Raw genomic sequence first — 12,335 nt, 5'->3', positions numbered from 1 at the left:
ATACTACATTAGAAAGGTGGACCCAGATCTCTACTATTGTGTTTCTTTTCTCTTCATGACATAGTAAGGGTTATTAACTGACAACTTACAAGAATTAGGAAAATAAGACTATTATTTAGCGAACTGATTAGCCAAAAAAATACACCCAAAAGGAACTTGTTCTCAAAGAGTAGAAACTCTCCTTTTTTTAAAGAATGTGAAGATACTCTTCTCAAAAGGTATTTGAATGTAACAGTACAAAGTATACAAAAGCTGAGTGTTCCTTCTCTTCAGAGAGAAGTACTTAACTTTAAAAACAATGAATTCTAGGAACCTCTCTGAAATTAATTTATAAATATTAAAATCTTAATTCTCTTAATCAAAAAGAAAAATTTCATTTTGATTACAAGAAACTTAAGGTTAGATATAATGAAAAATATAATTATTAATTAAATACAATATTATAAGGTGTCCTGTGTTATGGTAATTTTAAGATATTTGACATCAAAAGCATGTATTTGATGCTAAAAAAATAGAACTGACTGAAATACTTCTGCAAGAATGTTTTTTTCAGAAAAATGTAGATTGGTAACACGAAAATATTTAACAGGTTTACACTGATTTTGCTTCATTGTTTGCTAGGCAACTGCTTCATTTAGTAGCTCCAATACTGATTGCACAGATTCTGGAAAACAGCATTATAATCAAACGACTTCTGTATTGATGTGACGGGGCATAGAAACCACACAATAGCAGACACGGTGTTAATGGAAGCCAAATGCTTTGATTAACCTTTGAAGCTGAAACTAGATATGGACAAACAATTGAATTAGGAGTTTTGAACATGCAGTTTCCTATAAAGGACAATGAGACTACTCTTGAGAGAAGTACTAGCTCCTGAGATAAGGTGCAGGAAAATAAGTTACTTCTGACTCACTGTTTATAGTAAATATATAGCTGCATTAAACCAAAATATTTAGTTGTTTTGGGGATTTTACATTTTCTTTTCTACTAAAAGAAGTTGTGACAAGAAGATGTTGTGACAAGCTTCTGGTCTCATAATTTAAAGAAGCAAAACTAAAACCTACTCCAAATATGGGGATCACAGTAAAATAGTCTATTAGAAAGCACCTGACAGTGTTAATATATACTACCTACTTGTACTATTCGTAATATTCTTCTGTACTTTCACACTATTTTGAAAGGTGAGATTATGCAGCTGTCTGTAGGAGAATGTACACCTATTATGCAAACTTATTTTAATTACACTTTTTTTCCCTTTATCAATTTGCAACAGTCTTTTCATATTTTTCTAAGAGCATGCATTTGTGAGGAGAATCAGAGAAAGTTGCTTCCGAAACAAAGAGAATATGCTCATTTCAGCAATGAAAAAGTCACTGCAAACCCTGAAGACACTTATATAGTCTTGGGTGAGAAAGAGATGCCCACCTCAGTGTAAGTGCTGACATGCCACATGGAACTACAGGTGATGGTGAGCTCTGTTTTAACGTGCAGCTAATCCATGAAGTGTGGAAATGGGAGCTAAAAGACATCTAGCTTTAGGTCAACATCTCTTTGGGTCAGAAAGGCATTAGCAGCTAGTTCTTCATCTTGGATGTACTGTCATTGCAGTCTTATAGTGATTTTAAAATTAAATAAATGCTTTATAGTAGTCATTATAAAGTATTTATTGCACAGTCAGAAGGAATTATTGTATTTTTTGTTTAATTAGGTTCTTCTCAAACATCACTGACAGCTAGATTTTGCCATTTTAAGATAAATTTTCCAACTGGATATGCTTTAGAAAAGTAAAATGCCATAAACATGCCAAAATGTTCAAATCATAGAGATATCACTCCCTTAAGTGCTGAGCAAAATAAGTTTAGATTGCCAACCTAGGAAAAATGTACAATAGTTTAAAAAAGAGGCTATTCAGTCTACTCTAGATATTACTGACCTACAAAATGATGTTCTCCATGTGCAGTATTCATTTTAAAAAATATATGTAATAAGTATAAATCTCACAATTCGGATTTTTATTTCAACAACATAAAGTGCTCCTAATGTTTTCTTAAACCAGGCCTATGAAGATTTTCTATTTCTTTGTTAGTAACACTCTAGCCAATAAAGTGTCAATATTTTTTTGTTCTTTTATCAGTAGCTCTTAGCCCAAGAGAACAAAAAAGACACCAGGGTGATGTTGAAAACTTAGATAAAAATCATAACTTTTTAATGTTTTGTCTTATTTGAAGGCTTGTGTCCAGGTTTTCAAAGTGAACATTAGTTCTTGAAGGCAACATTCTTTTACCATTATAAGGTTCTGAGTGCAAAAAAAAAATAAAAAAAAAACCCGGTTCTGTAAGTTGGATGTAACAAACTAATAAAAGCAGAACAAAACATTAGACATTTTTTTTAGTGTGTGTTTGTTTGTTTGTTTGTTTGTTTTTAATCACCCCAGAAGAAAACCTAAAGCTCAAAATGAAAACATATTCCAAGCAGTTACATCTTATCTAAAACTATTTTAACTTTCTTAAACAAGCTGAAGGTCTGTCCCATTAATTTTAACTATATCCTGATGAACTGGAAAAGAAGTTTTATATAAAGGGTGTATGTTTTCCAGTTTATCTCCATTTTTATTACTGCAGCTGATCATTCCAGTGCAGGGCAGCAGTTACCACCCCTGCTTCAGAGTAATGACCTGTCTGACAGAGCCAGTGGTAAGCAAGCAGTATTTACGCTGTGACCGCTGAAGTGGTAGGAGGCTACAGTTTACAGTAAGAAGCAACTGTGGTTTGAGTGTAATTCTGGTGGTAAAATATCTTTAATTAAAATGCATGATCTGGATCATGCAAATTGTGAATTGCTTTATGTCACAGAATCACAGAACAGTCAAGGTTGGAAGGGACCTCTGGAGGTCATCTAGGCCAAACCCCTGCTAAAGCAGGTTCACCTAGAGTGGGTTGCACAGGGTCGTGTCCCAGTGGGTTTTGAATGTCTCCAGAGAAGGAGACTCCACAGCCTCTCTAGGCAGCCTGCTCCTCTGTTACATCACCCTCAAGGTAAAGAAGTTCTTCTTCATATTCACATGGAACTTCCTACGTTGCAGTTTGTGCCTGTTGCCCCTTGGCCTGTCACTGGACACTACTGAAAAGAGCCTGGCCCCAGCCTCTTGACACTTGCCCTTAAGATACTTGTAGACATTGATAAGATTCCCTCTCAGTCTTCTTTTTCCCAGACTAAACAGGCGTAGCTCTCTGAGCCTTTCCTCATAAGGGAGATGCTCCAGTCCCCCAGTTATCTTTGCAGCCCCCCACTCCTCCCTGTCGCTCTTGGACTGGGGAGCCCAGAACTGGACACAGCACTCCAGATGTGGCCTCACCAGGGCAGAGTTTCTACATAGGCAAGAAAACAATGCACAGTTTCAAATCTTTGTTGTTGACTGGAAAATCTCTGCAATTTTTCCTGTTTATTATCATTCAAATGCACCTAATTGTACTTTTGAAATACATTAAAAATATGCAATGCAAAAGTACAATCTAATAATGCACTGCAGCACACACTGCTTTCCATAGCACAAAAACATCAAGAGGAGGCTTTCCTCTCCCTCTCTCTTCCCACTCCCCAGTGGTAAATTGTTGAAGAAATTAAAAGAGATTTCTCATCTCTGATCTTCACAAACATAGGAATTCTTCATGGAGAAACACAGCTGATTAGGTGGAGTCCAAGAAACTAGTACTTTACTATTACACAAAAGAATAATAACATTTCTACTTTGTTCATTGGCAGAACCCCAGGGTAATTTTTGATTGTAAAGCACAGGATTTTGGATAATAAATTCTCATGGAGCTCAAAAATCGTGAAAGTTAACAAATGGAAATGTGTAAGATAGATCTCAACTATAGGTAAAGCAAAATACACTAAAAAAGGGTACTACAAAATGCACAGTTAATATTTTTATTTATTAATTTACAAAAAACCCTTTAGTTTTTATTTTGTTAAATCTTAAATATATACATCTAAGTATATGTAAGAAAAATCAGCAAATATTCAGTACTCGGAATAAATCTAGCTCTTTTCATTTAAAAATGACTGAGTGGCTACCTAGCATGTGTTTTGCCTCCATGGCTTATTGCACCAATCAGCTATTTCTGTTGTACCTTGTCTTCCCTTCCTTCCCTTCCTACTAATCTTGGCCTTACACTAGATTTTACTTCACCATGTGCAAAGGCTAGGATTGTAGAGGGAAGTCTTTCTTAGATATTAGAAATGTATACGTTTTCTGGCAAAATGGAGTGATGATCCTTTCAGGTAAATGGCAAACGGAAAGTATAACCACAAGGGGAAGTCACTTTCAAAGAAAACTTTACTATACACCCTGAAGTAAGACAGGTATACTACTTATGTGCTTTGTTTCACAGCTCATAAGAAAGTTCAGAACATGATTTTCTCAACAAAGTCTATGTTCCGCTATTTCATTACCTCAGAGCATTGTCCTAGCATGGTATCCCAGTCCACGTGGCCATCCCAGGTACTTCTGGACAGTCTCCTAGGTCTGTTGGTCTTGAGCCATGACACTTAATTCTGCAATGCTTTCAGAATTCTTGGGAAAACCTGACATTCACTTTACCAACCTAACCTTTACAGAGAGCATGTGTAGCCCTTCCTCAATATAAGTCCAATATAAAAGTGTGCTGTAGAGGCTCTTTTTCTCTCTCACTGGATGCTTGACTGCCTGCAAAGTTTGGCCCTGGAAACCACACTCTGATATGAACTATTTTTCAGCTTAGATGGTTAGCAATCTGAGATGAAGAGATGCTTCACACTCCCTTACATATTTACTTCTTTTGCTTGTTACCTAAGACCTAAAGATACACCCCTGTGTCTTATAAGCTCTAAGACTGTACAAAAATCATTACAGTCTCTCCACTTAAATTCTTCCTTTACTCATATGCAACTACTATCTACAAGATATTCTTGTAGTTTCTTAAGGTAGGACAGAAACTGGGGAGAAAAAGAAAAAAAAGATTGACATGAGAAGGAGACACAGATTGTTGAGTTTATTTTGAGCTGAACTAACAAAATCAGGCAGTTGACTAGCTTAAAACCTAGTTTCCCTGCCTACGTATTTCTTTAGATTTACCTTTTCATATTTACAGTTTACTTCCATATGACAATGGTGAATATTGCTGGTGATTTGCTAATTGAGTTATGGGCATTTCTGTGTCTGTATTTTTAATATTGTAATAAAGGTAGGAAACTTCATAAAATTAGATTACAAAATAAAAAACACTCTTATTTCTTCCTTGAATAAGAGAAGCATGTACTTTACACCTGAACCAAAGTTATTCTTGTAGTCAGGCCCTGAGAAGTTAACTGGAAGAGACTTCAGCAAAAGAAAGGAGAAAGGGCATTCAGAACTGTTTCATCCAAAGGCAGATTTACTCTAAGGCTACTATTCTAATCTAATGTCTTTAGTAGCTTCTAGAGAAGTGTTTTGACTTCAGAGTGAGAATGACAAGTAAAACCACTCTAATATTGACATTACTACTAAATTCTGCTTTTCTTGGTCTTCTTTGAGATTACCTGTAGTGATGTCTGCAATTTTGGTTCTCCAGTTATTCCATATACTGGAATATTTTGCTTCTACTCCAGCAGAAAACATGATATAATTTATTTCTTTTGTGTTGAAACAAGTCTATGAAGGAGTATCAGACAAACAGCAATAAGCTAGATCTTTTTGTATGATGGTGTTGTAGTACAGAAAGGGTATTAATGTAGACCTGGACACTGGGAAGGTGTCCTGGTCCAATAATCCTGACATAACAATGATGAGGCTTTCAAAGGTGGATGCTACATCCTGCAGAATTCCTTCTCTGTTCCAGTGCAGAACACATGAGACAAGGACAGAGGAGATTATTATCTGTCTCTTTCATACATATATCTGAGACTTCATTTCAGAAGTATTCACTTTAGAAAAGAGCTTCAGATACACAAATATTCATTGCAAAAATTAAAACTTTTAATTGCATTTTTTTTCAGATTTAGAAAGAGTTAAGACAGATGTTAGGTAATCCAGTACCAATACTGAGAGTATTAATCAAATTGTGTGCTTTTCCCTTTCAGTGTCCAGACTACAAATTATTGAGCTGCTGATAAAAGCAGCTTAAACAGAGCAAAACACCTTCCATCCTTTTGAATAGTACCTTTAAGTGTATAGAAATCTCTACTGATTTTAGAAAACTCTGAGCTGTAAAGAAAACACAGACGTTGGATGGAAGTACCTGCTCTGCAACATGCAAGCAACTAGCACCTAGAGAGACAGGACTTCACATCTCGTTTTTTTCATAATGGTCATATCTCAGATGCTTCCCACTTAGTGTCCAGGCTTTTTAGATAACACTTTTATGCACCATATTTTTCTTATATAACACAGAGGCAGTGTTACTAAGCTGCTAAATGCCTAATTATAATTTTGTTTTCCTTGGAGGAGCAAGCACTTAATTTCAGGCATTACAGAACAAGTTATATTCTGCCTATAGCATTGGCTCTAGCATTTGATCTCCGATTATTCTTGACAAAAAGCCTAACTAAATAAAATAAATAGTATAAAGTCAGATAGTAAAGGGTGAAAGGATGAAGATTCTTAACATCAATCTATTTCTTATTCATATTTTATTCCACTTGACCCTTGACAGAATCAGTTCATTCCTTCACACAGATTCTTAGTGACTTTCCACATTAATCAGACTTAGAATGGTACAGCTGTGCAGCTTACCTTGTAAGAGCTTACTTAATGTATATGATAGGCATAGAGCAAAAGAATTATGAACATACACTTCATAATCACCTATTCTATTACAAATAAATTCCATCTGAGGGAACATGCAGTCCAGAATTTTAGTTGGCTAATGGAAAGAGCCCTATTTGCAGTCTAATATATCATCTACAAGTTACAGTCCACAATTATAAATACTGCTAAAGCAGATAATTAGTTCCTTAGCAAGTGTAATGCAGCATTCAACTTTTTGCTCAGTACTGCTTCAAACTGGAACAAGAATCCATTCCTCGATGTGACAATGAATTCTTCAAAATATTGAAACTTCTCCAGCAAGAATGGTGTTGTGGTTTAACCCTGACTGGCAGCCAAGCACCACACATTTGCTCACTCCCTTCCTCCTGGCCCATACACACACACAGTGGGATGGGGAGAGGACTGGAAGAGTAACAGCTAGAAAGCTTGTGGGTTGAGATAAAGACAGTTTGAATAGGTAAAGCAAAAGCTGCACAGGCAATCAAAGCAAACTCAGGAATTCAATCACCACTTCCCATGGGCAGGCAGGTGTTCAGCCATCTCCGGGAAAGCCGGGCTCCATCACGCATCACAGTTACCTGGGAAGACAAACACCATCACTCTGAACATCCCCCTCTTCTTTCTTCCCCCAGTTTATATACCTAGTGTGATGTTCTATGGCAGGGGTCCTCAAACTTTTTAAACAGGGGGCTGGCACGTGGATGAAGTGGCAGGCCGTCATCTGCGGCGGCTTGGTTTCCCGCCCCAATCCCCGGCGGGGGGGAAGGGGGGGGGGGGGTGTCTGTAAATACGGGGGGCTGGATTGAGGACCCTGGGGGGGGCCGTATCTGGCCCACGGGCCGTAGTTTGAAGACCCCTGTTCTATGGTATGGAATATCCCTTTGGTTAGTTTGGGTCACATGTCCTGACTGTGTCTCCTCCCAATTTCCTGTGCCTTTCCAGCCCTCTGGTTGGCAGGGCCCAAGAAACTGAAAACTCCTTGACTTAATATAAATATTACCCAGCAACAACCAGAAACATCATTGTGTTACCAATATTGTTCTCACACCAAATCCAAATCACAGTACTGCACCAGCTACTGAGAAGAAAATTAACTCTATCCCAGGTGAAACCAGGACAAACGAGCAAAAGTATTTTCAATGTATAATATCACTGATGTTTTTAATCAATTACTAGGCTATTTTTATTCCCAACTGTCTACTAATATTTTGCTTTATAGATCTTACTTTCCTTAGATTAACAATTTCCTTTTTTTAAAAAAAAAGACATAGTTTTAATATCAGTGTTGGGTACATGTCTCTTCACTCTTGATACATCCATGAAACTCTACATGTATTTCCATTTTATGCTATGAAGCTCAACAAAAGATAAATATAGACTCACTCCATCAATGCAAGAGGATTCAAAATATCAAATCCTCATTCCAGTGCTGACGTCTGGGGATTAGAAGGATGAGTTCCTCCACTTATGCTGTTTGCTTTCTCAGATAGTGCAAGCTAGAAAACATTCTTGCATGCATTTAAAAATGTCTTATGAACAATTACCAGATCAGTAAAAATATTCTTCTTTATTGATGAACAAAATTACAAACAAGATCACTCACTGTCTTTCCAATGAGACATGTTACATACCAAGGGAAATACTATTTTATAGGAAATAATGTTTCATAAGACATTGTAACAACTTTATTCTGATCTTATTCCTTTCATAGTACAATGCATGGCTTTTAAAAGATGGGCTTGCGAAGTGATTAAAGGAGACTTTGAAATGGTTCAAATGTATCCTATACAAAAGAACTAAAATTATTCATATTCTCATAGACTCAGAATTGTAGAATGGTCTAGGTCGGAAGGGACGTTAAAGTTCACCTAGCTCCACCCCCCACCATGGGCAGGGACACCTGCCACTAGACCAGGCTGCTCAAAGCCCCATCCAGCCTGGCCTTGAACACTGCCAGTGATGGGGCATCTACAACTTCTCTGGGCAGTTCCAGTGTCTCACCACCCTCACAGTAAAGGATTTCTTCCTTATATCTAATCTAAATCTACTCTCTTTCAGTTTAGAGCCATAACCCCTTCTTCTATCAGTACATGCCCTTGTGAAAAATCCTTCTCCAGCTTTCTTGTGGGCCTCCTTTAGGTACTGGAAGGCTGCTGTAAGGTCTTCCCTGAGACTCCTTTTCTCCAGGCTGAACAACCCCAACTCTCTCAGTCTGTCTTCACAGGAGAGGTGCTCCAGCCCTCTAGTCATCTTCCTGGCCCTCCTCTGGACTTGCACCAACAGGTACATGTTCTCCTTATGTTGGGGCCCCCAGAACTGAATGCAGTACTCTAGGTGCAGTCTCATGAGCACAGAGGGAGAATCACCTCCCTTCACCTGCTGGTCACACTTCTTTTGATGCAACCCGGGACATGGTTGCCTTTCTGGGTTGTAAACATACATTGCTGGGACATGTTGAGCTTCACATCAGCCAACCCTCCCAAGTCTTTCTCCTCAGGGCTGCTCTCAGTCCATTCTCTTTCCAGCCGGTAGTTGTGCTATGCTTAATAGGTTTTTCCAAAATGAATCAGCTGAATTAGTTTGCCAGCAAGTTTAATTTCCTTTTAATACACAGGATTTTACAAAGTATTAGGAATGTAAATTTAGAGAGAAACAAAAAACCAAAGACAAAATCCAGATATTTTCAAAATTACTTCAGTCCTTTCTGACCTTGGCATTCCTAGTCCTGCTGATCTGAAAGATAAGTCAAACTTCATTTTGACAGAGACTGATAAATTGTTTCTATACTAAAAATGAATACCTTCAATTGATTGCATTGTCACTATAAACCATTGCCATCCAGTCCATTACTCATATCTAGTGGCATATTTCAAGTGTTTATTTTGCAATAGAAGACACTTTAAAGCACTGTATCAGATATGAGTAATAACGTCGCTCAGACTTCACAAAGAAATCTCTCCAATGTCTGATTCTAGAAGATAAAAAAAAAAAAAAAAAAAGAGGGAAAAGTAGGTTAAATACATAAATTCATAAGGGCTCTTTTATCATGCAAACATATTTAGCAAGACATCTATATGCTGAACCACAGACTGAAACTATAACCTTTTATTTAATCCTACATGAAGCCTATTACAATAATGTGGGGGCTAAGAGCATTAGCCCCTAAACCTACATATTGTTTTAAGATCACTGAGAGGACTGAAGGCACTTACATAGTCAATAAACAATATTGTCGAGAAAGATGTAGTGGAATCATGACACAACAATGAGGGGTAATGGAGCGGAAGACAAGTCAGAGCATCCACATTGGTTGTTTATGCAGATGGTGTGGCTGCTCCTTAGTCTATTCATTGGTAAGATGTCTAAACACAGATGAGATAGGTACAAGGTGGAGATTTTGAACATAGATTATAGAATTCTCACAAAATATTTACATTTCTGAATTTTCCGCTATCAAACAGGAATATAAAGACCCATTTGAACTGGACTGGGGGTCTATGTAGTTTCAAGCATATAAGCACTACAAAAGTAGAACAGCGCTACTGTACTGGTTGCAATCAACTGTTATACATCTCAGGTATCAAAAGGGACAAAAAAAATTAATTCATTTAACTAATAGCAATTGTATTTGACTTGTTATACCACCTTTCCCTCAGTTATGTGCACAAAATCCTATCATGACTGGTGTCTGTTGGAGTCAGCAGGGTCACACAAAAACATCCAGTGAACAATACCAAACAGAACAAGTTCATAAAAATCATAATCTGTTCTCAATTCATGAACCAAGAAAGATATATTCACTGAGTATAAAAGAAGACTGACATTCATTCAATGAGTACCGTAGAACATTAATGTCCCCATGACTGCATAGTACAACCTTGACTGAAGAAAATGTATGCTTTAGTTCTTGATACTTTAAAAGCTATCACCAGGAGCAAGCTGGGAGGCTTTTATAAAACCCTATTTATTCACTGAGAATACGTTGTTTGTTATCTTAATGGTATCTATGAAACACTGTGAATCACTATCTATCCCTATTAAATCTACTTTCATATTTCTCCCCTATCCTGTTCTCTCAACTCCATTTGGAGAAGTTGATGAGGCTGAATAAAGACTGTAATAACAGGATTTAATGGGTATAGTATCTGTAGGTAGACAAGGTCATAAGTGTTGAGTAAGTAGTAGCAAAGGCAAAGGAAAGAAGCATGGTCTTAAAAAAATCAAAACCCTGTAAAAAGCTAATGTTAGTTAATATCCTAAGAAAATTATTCACTTAATCAGTGAAATTCTTTGTTCATAAAATAAGATTAGATTGTTACTTTTATAAGCTTGTTTCTTTCCTTGAATTTTTTGTTAAACATCTGGCTTAGACAGTTAAATGTTTATAAAGGCACAGATTAACAGCAGCTATGCAGCTAATTCCCCGTGGTTACAGAGGAATATATGATTATAAATCCTTCTGCGAATCTGGGTTTTTAGAGATATTGTGAGTAATCCTTTCTATGACTCGTAATTTGAGGATTTTGTAATCTCAATTTTCTACTGTTGCCTGACCAAATAGTTTAAAGTAGGGCTAAATAAACTTTCCATAGGAGAACACAGTGCAGTTTCAAAGTTAAATCACATATAGTGTTAAGTGTAAACCATATTGCCAACTTGACGCATGACATTAAATTCATTTTATTACATGGATTTGAGTATTTATATTTTAGGGGGTTGAGCAATTATTTTTCCTGAGAAAGAAATTTCAACTGAATGTGTGTACTCTTTTATTTGTTATTCTGTCATATGATAATATCAATAGTACTTAGCATTCATCCAGTCCAAAAATGAAGCTCATATATTTTGTCAGCTTATTTTATCGAGTGCTACTAAAACAATAGTAATAAATTGCACAATTTCAAATATTCAAAATTTCATATATTACCATTGTTCTTCCCCTGCTCTTTCTTTTCTTCCTCCTTTCACCTAGCTCAGAAACATTAATCTTCTTCTCTTCCTCCAAAGCCTTGAGCCATTGTTGTTTGTGAGCTAAACTTTCTTTCTCCTACCTGCTACATTTTTTTCATCCATTTCTATCTTCCCTGCAGCCATCACTGATGTTGCATGCCTCCTGACATCTCCTGGCCTTCCCTAGACCTCTTCCATCCCATTACCATTTCCTTTCCTCTTTCAGCTCAGATTGTTCTGCTTCTAACTACTAAACACATTCAAGTTCTTTGTGTAAGTTTTGTTTATATGTCAAAAAATTTAGAAAAAAAAAAAAAACCCAAGACATATATTTTGGTCAACATTCACTTAAAAGTTTCTACTAAGCAGCATTAGCTGTACAATTAAAGTTCAGTGAAACACCAGTAAATGTGTTTACTGTAGTAAACATATAGTTGGTTTTTTTTTTTTATAGTCCACAAAAATAGTGGACTATTAATCCACATTAGCAAGAGGAGCATACAAAGTCACCAACGCAGAGACTGAAATGAGCCAATGTTCATTGGAATACAATCAGAAGCAAGAATTATGGCCTAATAATAGATGGATTTCAGAG

The sequence above is a fragment of the Falco peregrinus genome, chromosome 4, assembly GCF_023634155.1.
Source record: "Falco peregrinus isolate bFalPer1 chromosome 4, bFalPer1.pri, whole genome shotgun sequence".
NCBI classification, from domain to species: domain Eukaryota; kingdom Metazoa; phylum Chordata; class Aves; order Falconiformes; family Falconidae; genus Falco; species Falco peregrinus.
Note: the sequence above shows the minus strand (reverse complement) of the source record.